Genomic DNA, 20,522 nt, shown 5'->3' on the forward strand with positions numbered 1-20,522 from the left:
GTCCCCTCAGCCCGGATTGCGAGAGGGCACAGGTCCGGCTGAGGGACCCCACCAGTGCACAATTGGGGCTGGGGAGGGACACGGGAATTTGGCCAGCTAGGAGGGACTACAGGAGGGCTCCAGGGCATGTTCGGCCCATCTCGCTCAGTCCCGCTCGGCCAGACCCCAGCAGCAAGCTAACCTACCAATCGGAGCATCTGCCCCCTGGTGGTCAGTGCACGTCATAGTGACTGGTCAACTGGTTGACTGTGTGCTACATGGTGGTCAGTGTACATCATAGCGAGCAGTTGAGCAAGCTTCACATATCATTAGCATATTACGATTTGATTGGTTGAATTGCCCACTGGATGACCAGACACTTAGCATATTAGGCTTTTATTATATAGGATAATCAGATGAGAGTGTGGTGAAGGCCTACTGGCAAGATGGGGTCAATGGGGAAAAAAAGGTAACATATATAATACTTTCAACAATAAAGATTTTTTAAAAAATAAAATTACCAAGATACCACCATCTTCAACAAAACCTTCTTGTGCTTTTTGTAATATAATAAGAATACCTAATATGAGTTCTATTAATATATTTTAAAGTACACAATACCATATTGTTAACTATAGGTACTATATTGTATAGCAGGTTTCTAGAACATGTTTATCTCATAAAATAATAAAATTATGTTAATTGAACAACTGTGTCCTGTCTCTCTCTACTTCAGACACTGGCAACCACCATTCTATTCTCTGGGTCTTTGAATTTGACCAGTTAAATACTTCATATAAGTGGAATCATGCAATATTTTTCCTTTTGTGATGGGCTTATTTTACTTAGCGTAATGTCCTCTGGGTCCTTCCATGTTGTTGCATATTGCAGGATTTCCTTCTTTGTTAAGGCTAAATAAAATATATGTATTTCCAAATCTTAGCTATTGTTAATAATGTTGTAGTGAACATTGGAATGCAGCTATCTCTTTGAGATCCTGATTTCTTTTCTTTTGTATATATACAGTAGCCAGAAGTGGTATTGCTATAGCATATGCTAGCTATATTTTTAAATTTTTGAGAAACCTCCATACTTTTTCTATAGTGGTTGCACCAGTTTACATCCCCACCAACAAGTAAGAAGGGTTCCAATTTCTCCACATCCTCAAAAAATTTTATTATCTTAGTTTTGTGTTTTTTAAAAAAAAATTTTAAATGTTAATTGATTTTATTGGGGTGGTATTGGTTAATAAGAATATATATGTTTCAGGTAAACAATTCTATGATACATCATCTGCATATTGCAATGTGTGCCCATCATCCAAAGTCAAATCTTTCGTCACCATATATTTGATTCCCTTTATCCTTTACTGCTGTTATACTTGCCGATGAGTTTTTTGCTTATTTTTTTCTGTTTTTTTGTTGCTTTCAGTTTTATATCCCACATATGAATGAAATCATATAGTTCTTAGATTTATTTGGACTAACTTATATTGCTAAGCCTTGTATTCTTCATATCCATCCATGTTGTCACAAAAGGCAGTATTTCATCTTTTCTTATGGTTGAGTAGTATTCCACATCTTCTTCATCTATCAAAGGACACTTCAGTTGTTCCCATGTCTTGGCCACTGTGAGTAATGCCACAATAAACATAAGGGTGCATATATCTTTGTGAATAAGTTTTTTTCAAAATTTTGAGGTTAGATACCCAGAAGAGGAGTTACTGGGTCATATGGTAATTCTATTTTTAATTTTTGAGGAGCCTTTATACTCTTTCCCATTGTGACTCTACCAGTTACATTCCCACCAGCAGTAATTGAAGGTTCCTTTTTCTCTCCAACCTCTCCAGCACTTGTTAGTACTTGTCTTGTTGAAAATAGCCGTTCTAACAGGTGTGAGGTGGTATCTCATTGTAGTTTTAATTTGCATTTTCCTAATAGCTAACGAAGTTGCATGCTTTCATATATCTGTCGACCATTTATATATCTTGGGAGAAGTATCTGTTCAAGTCCTTTGCCCAGTGTTCTATTGGATTGTTTGTTTGGTGTTGAGTTATATGAGTTCTTCAGATATTATCCCCTTATTGGAGCTATTATTTGCAAAACATTCTCCCATTTGGTTAATTCCTGTTTTGTTTCATTGGTGGTTTATTTCATTGTTCAGAAGCTTTTTAGATTGATATAATCCCATTTATTTATTTTTGCATTTTCTTTTGTTGCCTGTGATATCAAATTCACAAAAGAATGAAGCCAGAGGTATCACACCCCTTAACTTCAAATTATACTACATAGCAACAATAATTAAAACAACATAATATTGACAGAAAATCAGACAAAAAGAACAATGTAAAAAAGTTGAGAGGCCAGAAATAAGTCCACATATATATGGGCAAATTATTTTTTACAAAGGAGGCAATAACATACGGCGGAGAAAAGAATTCCCCTTCAATAAATAGTGGGAGGAAAATTGGAAAGCTACATGAAAAGAATGAAACTGGACTAGAGCTTGTCCCTATACACAAACATTAATTCAAAATGGATCACAGACCTAAATATAAGACCTGAAATAATAAACTACATAGAAGAAAACATAGATACCAAACTTATGGACCTTGGTCTTATAGATATATTTTTATAATATTGTTTCTAACAAGTGTAGGTTGAAATCTCATTTTCATTTTGATCTGCATTTCTCTGTCTTATCTACTATTTATTATTTTTTTATATTTCTTTATTGATTTCAGAGAGGGAGGGAGAGGGAGAAAGAGATAGAAACATCAATGATGAGAGAGAATAATTGATTGACTGCCTCCCACACACCTCCCACTGGGGATGAAGCCCACAACCTGGGCATGTGCCCTTGGCTGGAATCCCACCCGGGACCCCTCAGTCCGCAGGTTGATGCTCTAGCCACTGAGCCAAGCCAGCCAGGGCCTTATCTACTATTTAAAGTATCCATTGAGGTCTCGCTCATCCCCATCACACCTGCATTTTACTTTATGGAAATACTTTTCTTAACAGTTCATTCCTTAGAGTTTTTGTTTCATGTTTATCTTAGCTAATGTATCTTTTCTTTCTTTAATGTATTTCATATTCAGTTTTATAAATTATCCAATAATTTCAATATCAGCATTCTTTGATATCTAACTCTTTTGTTCATTGTTTCTCCTACCTCTTTTTTCGTTTTATCATGACTATCTTCCTTGGGTGCTTGATGATCTTCATTTGTAAATGTTTTATTTGATCTTCATCTGTCCCATTGGCCTAAATTATGAAAACTTTTCTTTAAAGAAGTATTTTCTTTAATACATGACTGGGAGGGATCCCATCCTGAAATTACTTCAATCTCCTTCTTGATTTTGCAAGGGAATCCCAGTTCCAATGTCTGTGAAACCGGAATTTTATGGGTAAAATAGGACAGGTTTTAGGAAATTTTATAAATTATGGAAATTAAGGGGACCATGGAGGAAACACAGGGCTGCAGAGCAGCAGAAGGTATATGTCCAAGAATAGGGGAGCTGAACAGGTACATTTCCATAGAATGAGGGAGCTGGGAACAGCAAAAGGTCTATATTTACAAAATAAAAGGAATAAGAAAATGAAAGGACCAAGGCCGCTAAAACCTCCACTCCCCCTCCTTAACTAAATCTTCCAGCTAATACAAGGTTGAGAGGAAAGCCTCCCCCTCCTCCTGTGTTCCAGCTGACCTTCTCCGTAAACCCTGGTGCTTAGGTTTAGTCACAGACCACCCGAGCCCCCCAGGGAAGTGAGTCAGCTACGAAAACAAGCCTGTCCTTGTAAGAGATAAGTTATGAGTTAACTGATAACCCGGATTCCTGCTGTCCTTGGGAAATGAGTCGACTACAAACACAGGCTGTCCTTGTGAGAAATGAATTATGAGTTGATTGTTAAACCAAATTCCTGCTTTCCAGGCCACTTGTGTGTGGTTTTTGCCTTTATAAGCTCATGCTTTGCCCTTGCTCAGGACTCCAGTCAGCCAGCACTTCCCTCGGGTTGCTGCCTGTCTGACTGCGAGTCCCTGCGCCGCGCTTGTAATAAAAGAAACCTCTTGCTTTTGCATCAAGTGACGTCTCCTGCGGTTGATTGGGGTCGCCGTCGATCTGTGGGACAGAGTGAGGGTCCCACTTCGGGGGTCTCACATTTGGGGGCTCGTCTGGGATTAGACGACCACCCCTCATCCGCGGAGCCGACCTTGGAGGTAAGAAGGGGTACCCCGAGTTGTTTGTCTCTGTCTTGTGTTTGTCAAGCGGTCTGGATTTGAGTGCGCGCTTTCGGTTTGGCAGCCGTTCGGCTACTCGTGAGAGTGGCTGAACAGTGGTCGGTAGACGTGCCTGGAGGACCACAGGTTGCAGCCCTGGGGGACGCCCCAAGGGTAGAGGAGGAGTCAAGGGACGCCTTGAGCCCCCATCTGGGGGGGTGTAAAAGCCCCCATCTGGCGGGGTGTAAAAGCCCCCATTTGCTTTGTTTTCAGTTTTTCTTCCGCGGGGTCGGAAGGCTGTTTTTAGGTGTCTTTGTTTGTTTGGTGTCTGTGTTCTTTTGTTTGATTTTGTGGACTCACTGGACGGACGCTATGGGACAGACTCAAACTACTCCTTTAAGCATTATGGTCGTTTTAAAGTCAAGGGCTGGGTCAAACCTGCTTGCCAGCCTCAGGTGTGGTTTTCCAGAACTGCTGAGAACTTGGGACCTTGAAGCTTACTGAATTTAAATGATAAAAACTTATGTCTTGCATTTTTGAAGGTTATTCTTAAAAATGTTACTGATTGAGAAAAACTGTGTGTTGTGGTAGCTAAATGCCTTTGCTGAATGAATGTCTGGTGAAAGTGTGCGAGTGTGGAGGGAGGGGGCCTGCCCTCTCCTCTCCTTTGTGTGGCTCCACAACTTTGGTCAGGCGGGTACCTGAGTGAAGATCTGTGAAAACAGGTCACCCCTCCCTTGTCTGTCTCTCGTCACCGATCATCATGAAGTTGGGATAAAGTAAACCTGCTGCTCTTAATTACATGTTAAAAAAAATTTTTTAAAGGGATACAATAGAAATTGTGAAATTAAAATGAATGCTAAAACATTGAGGAAGCATGAGTAAACAGCTGTTTGTTTGTGTGGAACTAGCCCATTTGCTACCAAGAGGGGGGACTGGATGCAGTCTTAACTCCTCCGGTAGGTTCTCACCAAAACGTTGGTCAAGAATTCTGTTCTGGGACATGGGTGCCAGGAGTGCCCCCACGCCCGTCTGGGGAGTTGGGCATTGTTTTGTTTATCTGCTCAGCTCCAGTCTGGGCTAGTCTACTGAGAGTGTGAATACGAGTGTTTATCTATTTTGGCTGCTCATTACTAGTCTGTGTAAAGTGAAAGTTACTTTGATTTATTTTGCATTTCTGTTAATTCATCTGGCTGAACGTTTGGACTGGACCCGCGGTGGGCTGCAAGAATCTCTAGCAGTTCTCAGAGTCTTTTGCTCTCCACTACAGAAGGAATCAGCCCACTTAGTTAATATAAATTTCTGTCTATCAGTTGCTCTTACCTGGGTTGTAAATCGCTGTAATTCCAAGATTGCTTATAAAAGAGTAAAAAAAAAAAAAAAAAAAAAAAATCTGTGAGGAAAAGCAGCCTGGGCTGAGAGAAGTGGGGCGGGGGAGGGTTGGCAGTTATGCTGCTGGCTGCAAACCTAACAGGTCTTATCAATGAACTTCAAGGTTACAAAAAGTAACTGTAAGCACAGTCTTTCTCTGCCCTGGTTTATTCTTTTAACCCTTCCAATGCTAAATTAAACCGATACCTGTTCTTAGTTTTGTCACAAAAGGTCTAGATATATCTTAAGAATAAAAGTACTTTAAAATGTGTTCATAAATATTAATCTGAAATTGCTGACTGTTCACTTTTGGTAATCATTAAAAGATTAAGGTTTCTAAGAATAAAGAATTCAAATACATTAAGAACAACTAAACTTCCAGGAGAAGGGCGGAGGAGAAACAGACCTGAAATCCACAGCCGCCCTGGTGATTTAGAAGTTTAGAACTGTTTGCTAGGCAAACTCAGCCCCTGAGAGCCAGGTCAAAAAAAAAGGGGACTGGTGGGAAGTCAAGGATAGGGCCCTGTAACTAGTAAACAGGGTTAACAAAAGAGCAAAGAAAGAGCACTCTCCCTGGACCTGGGAGCCATCAGGACTTTGAAATTCTCGAAGAGAGGAGGAGTCTGACTCAGAGACTGGCCAGAACCTCGTTGGGTTAGAAAAACCGGAGGCTGCATATTGAACTTATAGACTGCAGTTTGCCTCCCTAAACAAAGGTTAAATCGTTTATGTCTATCTGATTAGTGTCTTTTGTTGTCCACACCCAGGGACAAATGAAGTTAGAAAATAAGCCTTATTTTAATTAGTTCTTTTATTCAGGAGGAGCCAACCTGGTCCCTCCCTGCAACATGGGTAATAAAATGTATGTTAAGAAATTTTAAAATTGCTCAAACCTCGCTGCCTTGGGTCCAGTTCTGCATGTGTAAGAAGGGACAGAGTAAAGGCAAGAAGAAGCTGGCAAGGCCATCCAAACCACCCAGCCGCTATTGGCCAGAGCCGCCTGAGGCAGACCTCCTCAGACTGGCAACAGCTGATTCTGACTAGCACAGACTGGGCTTTTCCCAACTGGGCACCCATGAGCCGATGGTCAAAATGAAAATCGGGGGCCAGACTGGGAACTTTATGATTGATACAGCAGCAGAGCACTCGGTAGTTACTCAGAAGGTAGCTCCCCTCTCAGGACAGGAAGTCACCAATATTGGAGCTACCGGTACAGTACCACAGCTGCAGACTGTTCTGCCACCCCCGCCGATGTCAGTTAGGTGGCCATCAGGTGGTTCATGAATTCCTATATTTACCAGTTGACCTCGTCCCTCTAATGGGCAGAGACCTTTTAGCCAAAATGGAAGCAGAAACCACTTTTACCCCAGATGGCTCAACACAGCCTTGCCTAGGTGAAGAGACCTCTCCAATGATCCTGTCCTTAGCAGTGCCGAGAGAGGAAGAATGAAGACTTTATACCCCCCAGCCAAAGAACCCCACATCTGTTCTTGTCAGGCCCCCATCAGGGGACTTGGGCAGTGTTTCTGTTATCTGCCAAAATTCCCAAGACTGTAAAAGTACTTGTTCACTGAAAAGGTATAAATGTAAATGTTTATTTGATATTTATATATCTACTTAGGTATAAATATTTGTAAGATAAATAAAACCCCCGTTTAGTTTCCTGGTGTATTCTGGAGCAGCCCATTCAGTCTTGACAGAGCCAATGGGACCAGTAACATCTAAGAAGACACCAGTTCTAAGAGCCACCGGACAAACTGCCTTTTTCCTTGGACATCAAAGAGGACTGTGGACCTCAGAAAGAACACGGTAACTCATTCGTTTCTAGTTATGCCAGAATGCCTGTACCCCTTACTTGGATGTGATCTCTTACAGAAATGACAAGCTACCCATAAGCTTGTTCGAGATGCCCTGCCAGTGCCACCTCGGACTCTGTACATCCTTTCCAGCCTGGGGACTCGATGTGGGTAAAAAAAGTTCACGATCCCAGGACTCACCCCAACTTGAAAAGGACTATACCTGCAGAAAATTGTATAATAGACTCAGATGATGCCTGCATCTTCATAAACATGGCTTCAGAAAGACAAGGACAATTTTACCTTATATAGAAAGGTCAAAGAGTGGACTTTAGTCACCTCCCTAAAATGTTTGTATAGCCCTGCCATATCTCATGTTTAGTAGCGGAGGATTTGACTGCCTGAAGAGGCCATGATGCCAATATTATGTTTCATTGTATTAATGTGTTGTATTAACCTTCAATTCTCTTACAGGTTTAAATGTAGCTGTAACTGGCAAATATGTCCAGTCTCCCACACTGAGGAACATTGCTATAGCTATGTGTTAGCTGTCCTGGAAGGGGACTATGTGGGGTGAACTCCAAAAGTAAAGGGTGTCTAGCTGCCAAGAGGGCAGGTGCCCAACTGGGCAAAGGAGAATACCCATCAGGTTTTAGTCTCTATCGAGAGACAGTTGACAGTTGGCAGCCTGTATACTATCTTGTAGGCCTGTGTGACCATGCCCATGTCAGAGGTGGCACAAAACCTCAACTGTAGAAAACTGGGAAAAGCCTGTTTGGAATAGGAGGTCTGAGGCATGGTTATGCATTTTTTTAAGGACATAGAAAGAAGGTTTAAAGAATAATTTGAAAATATAAAATTTAAAAAGGTTGTGTATGTGATAAGAAGGAGAAGAGAAATGTTAAAAGAAAATTAATCAAATGATACAGGCCAATAGGTCAGAAAGAGTAAATAATTTACATTCTGCCTCCCTAAACAGAGGGTAAATAGTTATGCCAAAGTACTTAGGGAGAATGATAAAAGAAATCTAACAGTTACAAGGAAAATCAGAAGATGTTAAGGCAGGTCAGTGGCTTTTTCTCCTTATGTAATTCCTCCGAAATTTGGCAATGCTTAATAAGTCATGGCAATACATTTCTTTGCATAAATTCAATAAGACCAGTTTCCAGTAGTGGTTTTATTTAATGAAAACTTTGACTGGAGTATCATGTTTTAAAGAAACCTGTCTGACCTCTGAAGACTTGAAGCCAAAAAAAGGTGCCACAGGAAAAGCCTGGTATCCTGCTTGGGAGCCCTGAAGATGGCTGGCGCTGGAGCGTCAGGCCCATGCCCTGCCATCACTGGCGGTTGGTCAGAGTAGAAGGGGAGCAGTAAAGATGCCTCTGCATCCCTGCGGAACCCCCACACACTCTGGGCCGCAACGAGTAGGAGGGCTACTGAGATGGGCCTTAAAGCCTAGAGCGTGGGCTCAGGTGGAGTTGCTACAGGTGAGGGATTCACCTAACGCAGCAGATACAGCAGGCAGGCCTGATGGCAGCTGGATGGCTTGGCTTCCTGGCCCTACGGGGCACATTAAGATTCAATCATGAAATTCCAGCACAGGTAGTCAGTTACCATTCTTGTTGTATTTATGCAAACATCAGGCCAAATTGAATACAGTAGATAAATTGACCTTGATTTGGCTTTTTGATAGCCATAGAGGAGTTTTAAGGAGAAAAATCCTATTTCAACAGAGGTTATTAAAACTAAAATGTTTTCTTTCCCTCCCACCAGACCATTTGTTACAGTTTGTCTCTGCCAGGTCACAAGCCTACCTCCTTCTGTGCCCAGGCCTCTTCGTCCCTCTGACAGATAGCAAGGATCTCTTGGCTCTGAGAGAAACTTCTGTCCCTCCTCAGCACGAAGCAGCTACAGAAGAGAATTCAACGCCCATTTTCCCTGAAAGAATTCAGAGCCAGGATCCTTGAGGTAATATAATAAGCAGTTAGAGAGACATGAGCAGAGCAAGGACGATGGGTCAACTGGCACTGACTCCCCAGAAGCAGGAGGGAACTAGGCTGCAGACAAAGCAGCCCAGGAGGCTGCCCTAAAACCAGTGGGGCCTTTACAGATTCTAGTGACTCTTCCAGACCCTGTACTACTCATCTCACCAGTTTACTCAAGTTCTTTCAGGTTTTACAGTCTACCCAGCAAGCAGACCAGAAGCACGTCCAAGATGATCTGCCTGTATCCGGTTCATCCCTTCCAACCTGGTGACACTGGGTAAAGAAATTTGCCACCCAAGGACTGAAAGGACCACCCCCACGGCGGTCAGGTCAACGGGATCCTGACTTGGCTTCATCACACCTGGCTTAAGACAGCCCAGGCAAAATAGAGAAGTCTAGGACTCAGTGGACCCTCATATCCACCCTTATGGGACCTCTTATATTGCTTTTAATTCTTACTTTTGGGCCCTGTATCTTAAACCGACTGGTCACCTTTCAAGTACTAGTGCTCAGGCAGCAATACCAGTCTCTCCGCCAGAGAGATAGTTTCGAAGAGGAATGTCTAGAGACAGAAGTTCCATGATTAGAACTTACCAAAAAGCAAAGGGGGGAATGAAAGGACCAAGGCCGCTAAAACCTCCACTCCCCCTCCTTAACTAAATCTTCCAGCTAATACAAGGTTGAGAGGAAAGCCTCCCCCTCCTCCTGTGTTCCAGCTGACCTTCTCCGTAAACCCTGGTGCTTAGGTTTAGTCACAGACCACCCGAGCCCCCCAGGGAAGTGAGTCAGCTACGAAAACAAGCCTGTCCTTGTAAGAGATAAGTTATGAGTTAACTGATAACCCGGATTCCTGCTGTCCTTGGGAAATGAGTCGACTACAAACACAGGCTGTCCTTGTGAGAAATGAATTATGAGTTGATTGTTAAACCAAATTCCTGCTTTCCAGGCCACTTGTGTGTGGTTTTTGCCTTTATAAGCTCATGCTTTGCCCTTGCTCAGGACTCCAGTCAGCCAGCACTTCCCTCGGGTTGCTGCCTGTCTGACTGCGAGTCCCTGCGCCGCGCTTGTAATAAAAGAAACCTCTTGCTTTTGCATCAAGTGACGTCTCCTGCGGTTGATTGGGGTCGCCGTCGATCTGTGGGACAGAGTGAGGGTCCCACTTCGGGGGTCTCACAAAAACAATAAGGAAGAAGGGGGGAGAACCTCACATGTCACATGTGAGGTTTAACCTTTGAGCCCAGGAGTTACTATAGTAACCAGTCCAAAGAATAGTGACCAATCAGAGGGGATATCAAACCTTTATACGCCACGGGGGGGGGGGGGGGAGAACTCAGTGGGATCTTTTCCCCTTCCCTATGTGAGAGTCCATTCTGTGGGACTTTTTTCCCTTCCCGACGTGGAAGTCTGTACTTGTTCTTTAATAAATTTCCACCTTTGCTATACCATCTTCTGTCTGTGGATTCATTCTTCAACTCCCACGGACAAAGAATCCAGGATCCATTCCAAAAATTCCGTTTCATCTGCACCTTACCTGAAGAGTCTCAGGGTCATGGTAGCAATACTGCTATTGGCATCTTGATATCTCATCTTTTTGGTCCCAACTCCGCTACATTGATAGGTTCCAGTTCACTGTTAATGTGTACATATGTGTCAAGGACATAGTAGGGAGATCCTAAAGATACCCCATACAGCTTAGGAAACTATCAATACCTGAAAGCATGTCTTATTATAATATAGCTGCTTTATAGAAGAAAGGTCCATTGAAATATTAATTAGCCAGGGTGCTTGCAGTAGAAGTACAGACACCTTTTCAGTAGCAACATGCATTAACATTTGGGGACACTAGTTCTTCAAAGCAGACAGCTTGGGAACTAATAAAATGTCCAAAATACAAGATTACTTTTCAGAGGACTCAGGTTCTAATCATTTTACCACTCCTCCATATGATTTCATTTGTTACTCTATATGGATTCCTCTATTAAATACATATTTGTGCATATATTTTATCTCTTAGACTCAATATTCTCTTCTATCAATCATTTTGTCTTGAGTGAATAGCAACTACAAAAGTACACGTTTAAATTTAAAATCTATACCATTTCCTCTGATGATTAAGAATAAAGTGACCAAAAATTGGTAGTTGAAGAGACAAGACAAAGTTTCTAATAGCATGAATAATCCATAAAATAGATAGTTTCTAGCATTTTAGATGAATATGAGACATCATTATCCATTTAAGATTTTTAAAATTACTTTAAAAACGGCTCTTTGCTCTTTTACTATATGAGCCTTCCTCAATTCATACATGATGAAATAAAAAAATACCTAGAAATATTTCATATTATGTTCACTATATAATTGACACAGAATTATGAATAAGCCAGAAATATGCACTGTCTGTTCTGAAAGAGAATTTATGAATTTTCTCTTTAAATCCATTTTAATGCTTTATTTTTAAGAGGCATCATCTTTATTAAAAATTTGAATTTTTAATAGAATTAGTACTTTTGATTTTTATCAAATGAACCAGGTTTTTTATACAATATTATCTTTGATAATATTATGATTTATTAGCATAACTAATTAAAAGCAAAATTAAAATTAAACATTTTAGTTTTTATAAGATATATTTAAGCACACAAAATAATTTTAAGCTATATCTATGTTCTATTTTTAACATACACAATTTTTCTTTAATTTTTGATGGCATTTAATTTTTTCTATATCTAGTATCTTTCCATATTAGCATATATTTTTTTCTCATTTTAAATAACCATATAGATGCACTGTCACTATAGACAGATACATATTTCAAGTTTAACTTAGTAAAATCATGCTAAAGTGAACATTGTAATATAGGTACTTGCTCACTTGGGAAAACCATAGGACAAATCCTTAAAAGTAAAATGTTGAATTAAAGTAAATTAATGTGTCCTCAAAGAAGTTGCACAGATTATATTCCTTCTAAGCAGTTTGTAAGATTATTTTCTTTCTATATCCTTTTAACACTGATTATTATCAAATACATTTTTTTATTCTTGTAGCTGTAAGATGTGATTTTACATTTATATATACTTCCATCTCCTATTCCATACCTCATCAATGTCTCTGTTCTGAAAACAATATGATAAATTTTGGATCTTCCAGAACAATTTCCGATACTTTAAGCTTTTGTCTCATAATTTTCCTCTTCTTTGTCTTGTGCTCTACATTCTAAGACATTTTAGCTTCTTAAATCACTTGTTCAAAAATATTTCTCTTAAATTGGTTTATCAACAATTCATGTATTAAAAAAAATCTTAGTGAAATGGATTTTTAGGAGTGAAAAAAAGACAGGTTTTAGGAAATCTTAGAAATTAAGGGGACCATGGAGGAAGCACAGGGCTGCAGAGCAGCAGAAGGTCTATTTCCATAGAATGGGGACTCTGAAAAGCTGCAACAGGTCCATTTCCATAGAATGAGGGAGCTTGGAACAGCAAAAGGTCAATATTTACAAAATAAAGAGAAGCCCTTCATCCAGAAGGAGAAGAAGAAAGCCCAAAGGGAATAGGAAAACAATAGGGAAGGAGGAGGGAAGAACTTCACATGTCCCATGTGAGATTCAACCTTTGAGCTCAGGAGTTACTATAGTAACCAGACTAAGGGAATTGTGATGATGAATCAGAGGGGATATCAAGGCACCAGGATCTGCAACTTTTATAAGCCAGAGGGGAAGGGAACTCAGTGGGACCCTTTCCCCCTCCCCAGGTGGGAGTCTGTACTTGTTCTTCAATAAATCTCCACCTTTGCTCTACCACCTTCTGTCCGTGGATTCATTCTTCGACTCTGATGGACAAAGAATCCGGGTTTCAGTCCAAAAATTCCATTTCATTAGCAGTCATATTTTAAATTCCCGGAGACTCATTTTGTTCTTTGATTAATACTTTAGTATAGCAGCTCGCAAGGCACTTTCTCAAATGTAAAGTTATTATTTCTTAGAATCATTTCTATTTGTTAGTAAGCCTTCACTTTCAAATCATCGTGCCTTCTGTTTTATTAATCCTCACTTGAGGATATTTTTGCACTTTTTTTAGAGAGAGTGGAAGTGAGAGTGAGAGACACACGAGAGAAGGATCAATGTGAGAGAGATGCATCAGTTGGTTGATTCCCACACACACCCCAACTAGGGTCAGGGATCCAGCCTGCAACAGAGGTATATGCCCTTGGCTTGGACGGAACATGGGAACCTTCAGTCCTCAGGCCGATGCTCTATCCACTGAGCCCCAAACCCACTAGGGCCAGATCATTGTGTTTTCATCAAATATCCAGTGATATATGTTTGCAGGTTCATACTTGTAAATAGTAGCAAGTTGAGTAGCTTATTTAACAGGCCAGGCATGGATCCCCCCAGTGGTTGATGAAAGGGATTCACTTACAAGAAAATTTGTAAGAATTTTCTCCTCACCATTTTGTAGGAGAAATTGGAGGTCTCAGAAGAGATGACATTTTCAGAACTTGTTAAAAGTCATGCAGCACATTGTTATCTCATAATAATCCTGTACAACATCAAGAATGATGCTTTGATTCTACTAAATAGACAAAAATGGAATTTATAACAAATTACATTGTGTACAAAAATGGTTGATTTATATGTCTACAAATTTAAAAATTCAGAATTTCATTTGTGTTCTTTGAATCAAATTTATACATGTGTATATGTATATACACACATACAATATACATATACATATAGCTACATTTCAATGCAAACATGGATTTAGGTTCTATTACAATATATATTTTTGGCTTAATTATTCTAAGACTTTCTATACTTCTCATGCAATACATTCTGTGACAGTCTTATATTAAACCATCTACCAGAAGCATTGACATTAGTTATGGGATAGGGTAGACCAGTTCTTTAGTCATATAACTACGGTGCCACTTTGATGTAATTCTGTATAAATTTCAAACATTTCTACTTAACAGATCAGGTGGTATGAAATCTTCTAAAATGGCAAGTGTACAGTACTAGCTCACCTGGCACTTAGCAATGGTCCTTTTACAATATGCACAACAGTTTCGAGCAGGGAGTTTTTAAGGAGCATTCTTTGAGAGAGTAAACTCACACATGTACTATCAGAAGACATCAAGGGTCCATCTCCAGTTCTTGAGATGTTATTTAGCTAATGTTACAACTAAGCTGTTAAATCTGAAAAATAGAGCACACAGCTGCATGCAGGTACACACATTCTTCATTCCCTTGGCTAATATCTTCATCTTCTAATTCTACATAAAATAATATCCAGAGTGAATTGGGATTCATTTTTAGTGTATGGGCACTTTTCATTTTAAAAAATGCTTCTAAAGAGCATTTGTGAGAGTGCTTTTAGGTCGTAGGAGAGCACTATGGAGTCAATATGCCCTGAAAGACATTGCTTGATTATAATTATTTCATAGGCTGCTGACACTTGGCATTGTAACAAAAGACATACAATCTGGTATTCTTCAGCTACACAGAAGGCTCCTGGGAGATGCTGACTGGGTCTTATTCATCATGCATCTCAGTGCAGGCTTGCTACCTGATACCTAGTTTGCACTCAATCACTATTGGAATGCATGAATTAATAAATGAACACGTAAAATAAAATTTAAACAATTTACATTGTGTACAAAAAAAACAAATTAACTGACACAGTGGCCTTTATATTGAGAACAAGGAAAATTATACATTGTCAGAGCACACTCCAACATATTTTTATTATCTCCACTTGTCTAGTAAATCAGTATTAGGTGCTTCTACATCAGTAAGGTTACTCCAGACCCAATTCCAAATTCCTAATAGGATTTCGCTCTTGCAGCTTAATTTACCCTATTTGGAGTTCATTCTGATAGATCTTTCCAAATGGACAGAGAATAAAGCAGAGCACTGTGTCCCTGTGTACCCAACAGTGACAGCGTCTCAATCCCGTTTCGCTTTTTAAATCTTGTTTTATCTTTATTGCTGAAAGTATTACAGACGTCCCCATTTTCCCCCATTGACCTCTTTTCAATCCAGCCTCTTCTTCCTTGTGCCCTGCTTCTTAGGCTATAAGGGCAAAACTCTTTTCCATTCCGCCTCCATGAATTGACTTACCGCTGCCACCGAGATTGTCTGAAAGGAAGGGAGGAACACAGGCAATCCACAAGGGTCCACGTGGAGTCCAGCTTCCTTCCCAGTAGTTTGTATTTGTCGATTGACAAGCTATGACATTTTCTGAATTGATATATGAGATGGCTATTTTCCCACTATCATATCTGTGTGTTTTTTGGATGATTGTGGAACCTATGAGGGTGAGGGCCAATTATTATGTAGGAACACCAGCATTATATATACTTCTGTTTTGTTCTGTTTTCCAGTTCCATTATTAGTATTTATTTTTAAAATATGTTTTTATTAATTTTTAGAGAAAAAGGAAGGGAGAGATAGAATCATAGATGATGAGAGAGAAACATTAATCAGTTGCCTCCAGCATGCCCCCCCAGACTCCCCTACCCTCCCCCCCTCCCCCGCTCCATGGGGGTGTAGCCCACAAACCAGGCCTGTGCCCTGACTGAAATCGAACTGGTAATCTCCTAGTGCATTAGTCCACATTCAACCACTGAGCCACACCTGCTGGGCTCTAGTTCCATTATTAAGTTTAATTGCAAAAAATCTCTCGATCTAAATGTCTCTAGGATAAACAAACACATTAGTGCCTTTTTTTCTTTTAATTTTCATCCTGTCCTGACCATAGTCTTTAAAATACTATCATAGTGACATTAGTTTTGTAGCAGGAAGGGAATTGATAAAGCGACTAATCAACCTTTCTCCATGTGATAGATCCAAAACCTGAAGTTAACGATTGTAACCAGTTTAGATTGCAATGACAGTAGCAAAGCATTTGGCTTCCTGTCCACTGTTTACACTTTCTTTCAAAATTAATACAAAAACATATAGTATTTGCGTATTTCAACTCTGATGCTTACTACACTTAAAAGCTTGTACCTGGATGGATTCTTCTTATAGAGTCAAACATGGCTTTTTTATGAAAACACACACACACACACACACACACACACACACACACACACACACACACACACACAACTCCAGAAAAGTTGAGCAACCTTGAATTGCTTGCAATTCTATTCCTTAAAACACATATCAGAGGTAAGGGTATGGGGGTTACATATTTATGTTTAATTCCAGATAAATGAGATAAATTTTCATTGTTTTGCTACATTTATTCAAAGATAAGAACTCCTAAGCAATAAAAAGAGAGTACTTGGAAAATATTTTTGTTTACCCTCCAAAGCCATAATTTCTGCCTAACCTGATATTAATCGTTCATCTAAATCGTCTTATCAATAAAGAAGAATAGATAAATAAAGAAGATCACAGGTAGCATAACTGCCCGCAAAAGGACACAAGTACCAACCATATCCTTAAACACAAGAAGGTACTTAGGATACTGCATCCCCACATGCAGCCTCTTTTCCAGACTCTCTCTGACAGCCTTCAAGTGCACTTGTTTGATCCAGAAAATACACGATGGGCATTATTATGTCCCTCTGTCTGCTGAGTTATTTAATAGTGACCTGAAAACTCTCAAGTAAGACTAATTCTGTGAATATTTAACGGAAACTGGCAGCCCAGAGTCCGGATCCAAGCAATTTAAAAAACTCTAAACTTTGCAATGGAATAAAGTGGGGAAATCTATGCCATCATTTTAAGCTCTCCTTTCTTTTCTACAATTTGAAAATCGTATCAACATTCAGTAAGGAACTCTGAACCATAGCTAGGCAACAAGATTATATATATATATATATATATATATATATATATATATATATATATATATATATATATGAATAATGCTTAAAAGTATTATCTCCATTTAATTAAACTTAATATGTTGTGGAACTATTCACAGAAATAAGGAGTTCCTCCTCAGACTAAAATCTCTGGAATTTTATTTTTAAATATATTAATATCTTAGCAATAAGAAATTAACTTACCACATTTATTTACTTTCTTCTAAAACCTGATTTCAAAAAAATATGTAACTAGAGCTGTCTAGAACTAACTGTTTAAACTTTGGTCAAAGTTAAATTATTGGCTACTTCACAATTTGAAAAGCTGTAACCAATTCAAGCCATTAAAATCATCTCTGGAGAAAAATTGCAAGCCAAGTTTTGGGTGGAAAAGATCCAAAGTCCCTGATATATTAAATTTAATAGCTCACTCTCTTACCTTTAAAATTCTAAATTACGACATCATGACCCTGATGCAATATATTTTTAAGAGAGTGCTGTGGTATAGTACCACTTGTAATTATTTCACTCCCAAGCAAAAAGGCCAATCATTCAGAAGGAGTAAAGTTTTAAGAAAGTTATAAAGTCAATTTCCTAAGAAACATATGCCACTTACATCACCAAGTTCTACTGTACAGTTGTGTCCTATCAACTTTTGGGATGCCTGCCTAATATAATATTAGTCTTTCAAAATTGTTTCTAGCTCTTTGAGATGCAAGTGTGGAAGTCATTTTTCAATGGCAAATAAACAAATAATTCCTGAAATGACAAATGATCACAATGAAAATGATATTTTAAAATAATCTTCAATTTCATCAAGTATTTGATCATCTACGTTTAAATATCATTGATCTGAAGTTTCTGCTCTAGCAGCTTATAGACTTGTTTTCGCTGACAACTTGAACTTGATTTTTGAATATGTAATTTAAGCCAGAAAAGTAAAACAGTATTTGGATTTGTTTTAGAGTTGGAAATAGATCGAGGTGGCTAAATGGTAAATAAATAAAAAATGCTGCTCCTACTGCATCACATCTAGAAGACCTACTTCAGTTCTTGCATCTTCCCATAAACCATTGAAAGACAAATAAGCAAAAAAGTGGTATGGGCACCAAATAAATGCATTTTATACCCAAGAATTTTAAAAAAGAACACCCCCCCATCCCTTTTGTTCATCATCATCATTACCTCCCAGAAAAGACATTACTCTTTGGATTACAGCTTAAAATTCCATAAATATTGAAAAGAACATACTATACCATAATATGTTATAATTTCTTTAATGTATCTTTTTGCCTTTGCCCTTACAGGAAGATCATTTCCTCTGTTTATACTATATTATGATTTGATAGATCTGAGAATGAGCACATTCACTAGTGAAAAACTTTTTAGAATTGGTCTTTGAGTAAAACATGGTTAGGGAAGGCAAAGGACTGGTATAATATATACACAGAGGTTTCTGCGGGTTTAGAAGGATAACTATATAGCTTTTCAAATGAAATGAAACAATCTGTCTGCATATTTAAGAAATAGTCTTTCTTATGGAAGCATGCAAAGTCTTTATCTTCTCTGAGTGCCAGAGTTATTATCAAACATTTCTGCCCTCAAAATACGATTCAGTTCAAGAAAGTAATTGCTTAAGAATGAAAGAAACTTCTTGCTGAGAAAAACTGGCTCAGGTTAAGGAAGCCTTGATAATTTAAAAGTAGAAATAGCTCAACAAAACAAAGTTAACTATAAATAAAGTACTATATAAATAAATGCAACTTCTTCAGATTCAAATAGCCCAAACCCTAGATTCTTTGGGACAGAATACCTATCAGTGAAAAATAGCCCAAGGTTAATTTTCCAAGATCACATATCTCACTTTTTAAATTTTTTATTATTATTATTTTTTGATTAGAATTGAGATACAGTATATTTTTAGGTGCACAACCTAGTGCACCTTGGAAAAGGGAGGACAAAAGAATGATTACATTCATTTATATAACTTTACAAAGTGGCCATCCCGATAAATCTAGTACTACCTAACACAATACATAGTTATTATAATATTATTGACTATAATATAATATTTTCATTTAGACAGGCCTATCTTTTATCTTCATCTTTGTTTCAGTAAGACCTATTACATAACTTGGTGATACAAGATATTTTAAAAATATTTAAGCCGATGAAAGAAACTATCTTCCAAAGAATATAGTTTTATAGAATACTAGTGGCTCAGTGCACAGATTCATGCACTGGTGGGGTCCCTGGGCCTGGCCCGTGCCCTCTCAGAATCCAGAACCCCTCGGGGGATGTTGGAGAGCTGCTTTGGGCCCAATCCCCGCAGGCCTCTAGTATGCATATAAGATCTTTGGTTAATCTCTTCCTGCCTTCCTCCTCTCCACTTCCCTCTGAGATTCATCAGCCTGTTCCATATTTCCATGCATGTGCATTGAGCGCTTGCCCCCTGGTGGTCAGTGCACATAATAGCTACTGGTAGAACAGTCGAACGGTCAGTCAAACGGTCACTTAGGCTTTTATATATATAGATAGGATAGGAAAGAGGTTAGTTTTAATGCAAGAGCAAAAGTTATAAAAATTTCAGAATATGTTTTGGTTCTAGGAAGTTAGGGAGAGGGGATCAGAGCAAGGAGGGTATCAGAAGAACAATGAGAATAAGGTATGAGGGTGGGGGTATAGCTTATTTGGAAGTTTTAAAGGGCTAGTCTTGGTTATTTGATTCCTCTTCAAGTTGCCTTTGATTTTCCCCAATATTTCTTCTTTGATGATGAGGACCACTGGATAATGGATGAGCCAACTTAAGGTAATGCCTCAGATTCTCTCCATTTTACTAGTCTGGTAGTTTCACTGCCATAGTTAGCAAACTTTTAGACTTAAGCAAGTCGTATAGAATCACTGCTTGAGAAGATGATGGAATATTTGGTAGACTAACATTCTCCAGTGAATATTCTGGAGAATGCTCTTTGATAGTACAGGAAATGTATTTTGCAATGTCTCATTGACATTTTAAATATTCATTTAATGTCTTTAGTAGCTCTGAAGATGTTTGATATTTAGTGACTGATATTTCTAGTGGTAAAAAAAAAATCACCTAGTTATAACTTTAGATATTCTTTTGCAATTTTTTTTAAATAAAACTTATACAGCTTATAAAGAATATTCTGGTGAGTATTGGAACATCCTAAAATTTCATTGATTTTCATAATTACATGGTTCACTAACAGTTATTTGACTAAGTGCCATGCCATTTAGGAAATATAGACCTTGAAGGACAGCTGTCAACTATTCAAATTACTCATTGGCTTAAATACCATTGCCAAGCCTTGCTGTCAATTCTTACAAATTATAGTTG

Source organism: Myotis daubentonii, chromosome 10 (genome assembly GCF_963259705.1).
Source record: "Myotis daubentonii chromosome 10, mMyoDau2.1, whole genome shotgun sequence".
NCBI classification, from domain to species: domain Eukaryota; kingdom Metazoa; phylum Chordata; class Mammalia; order Chiroptera; family Vespertilionidae; genus Myotis; species Myotis daubentonii.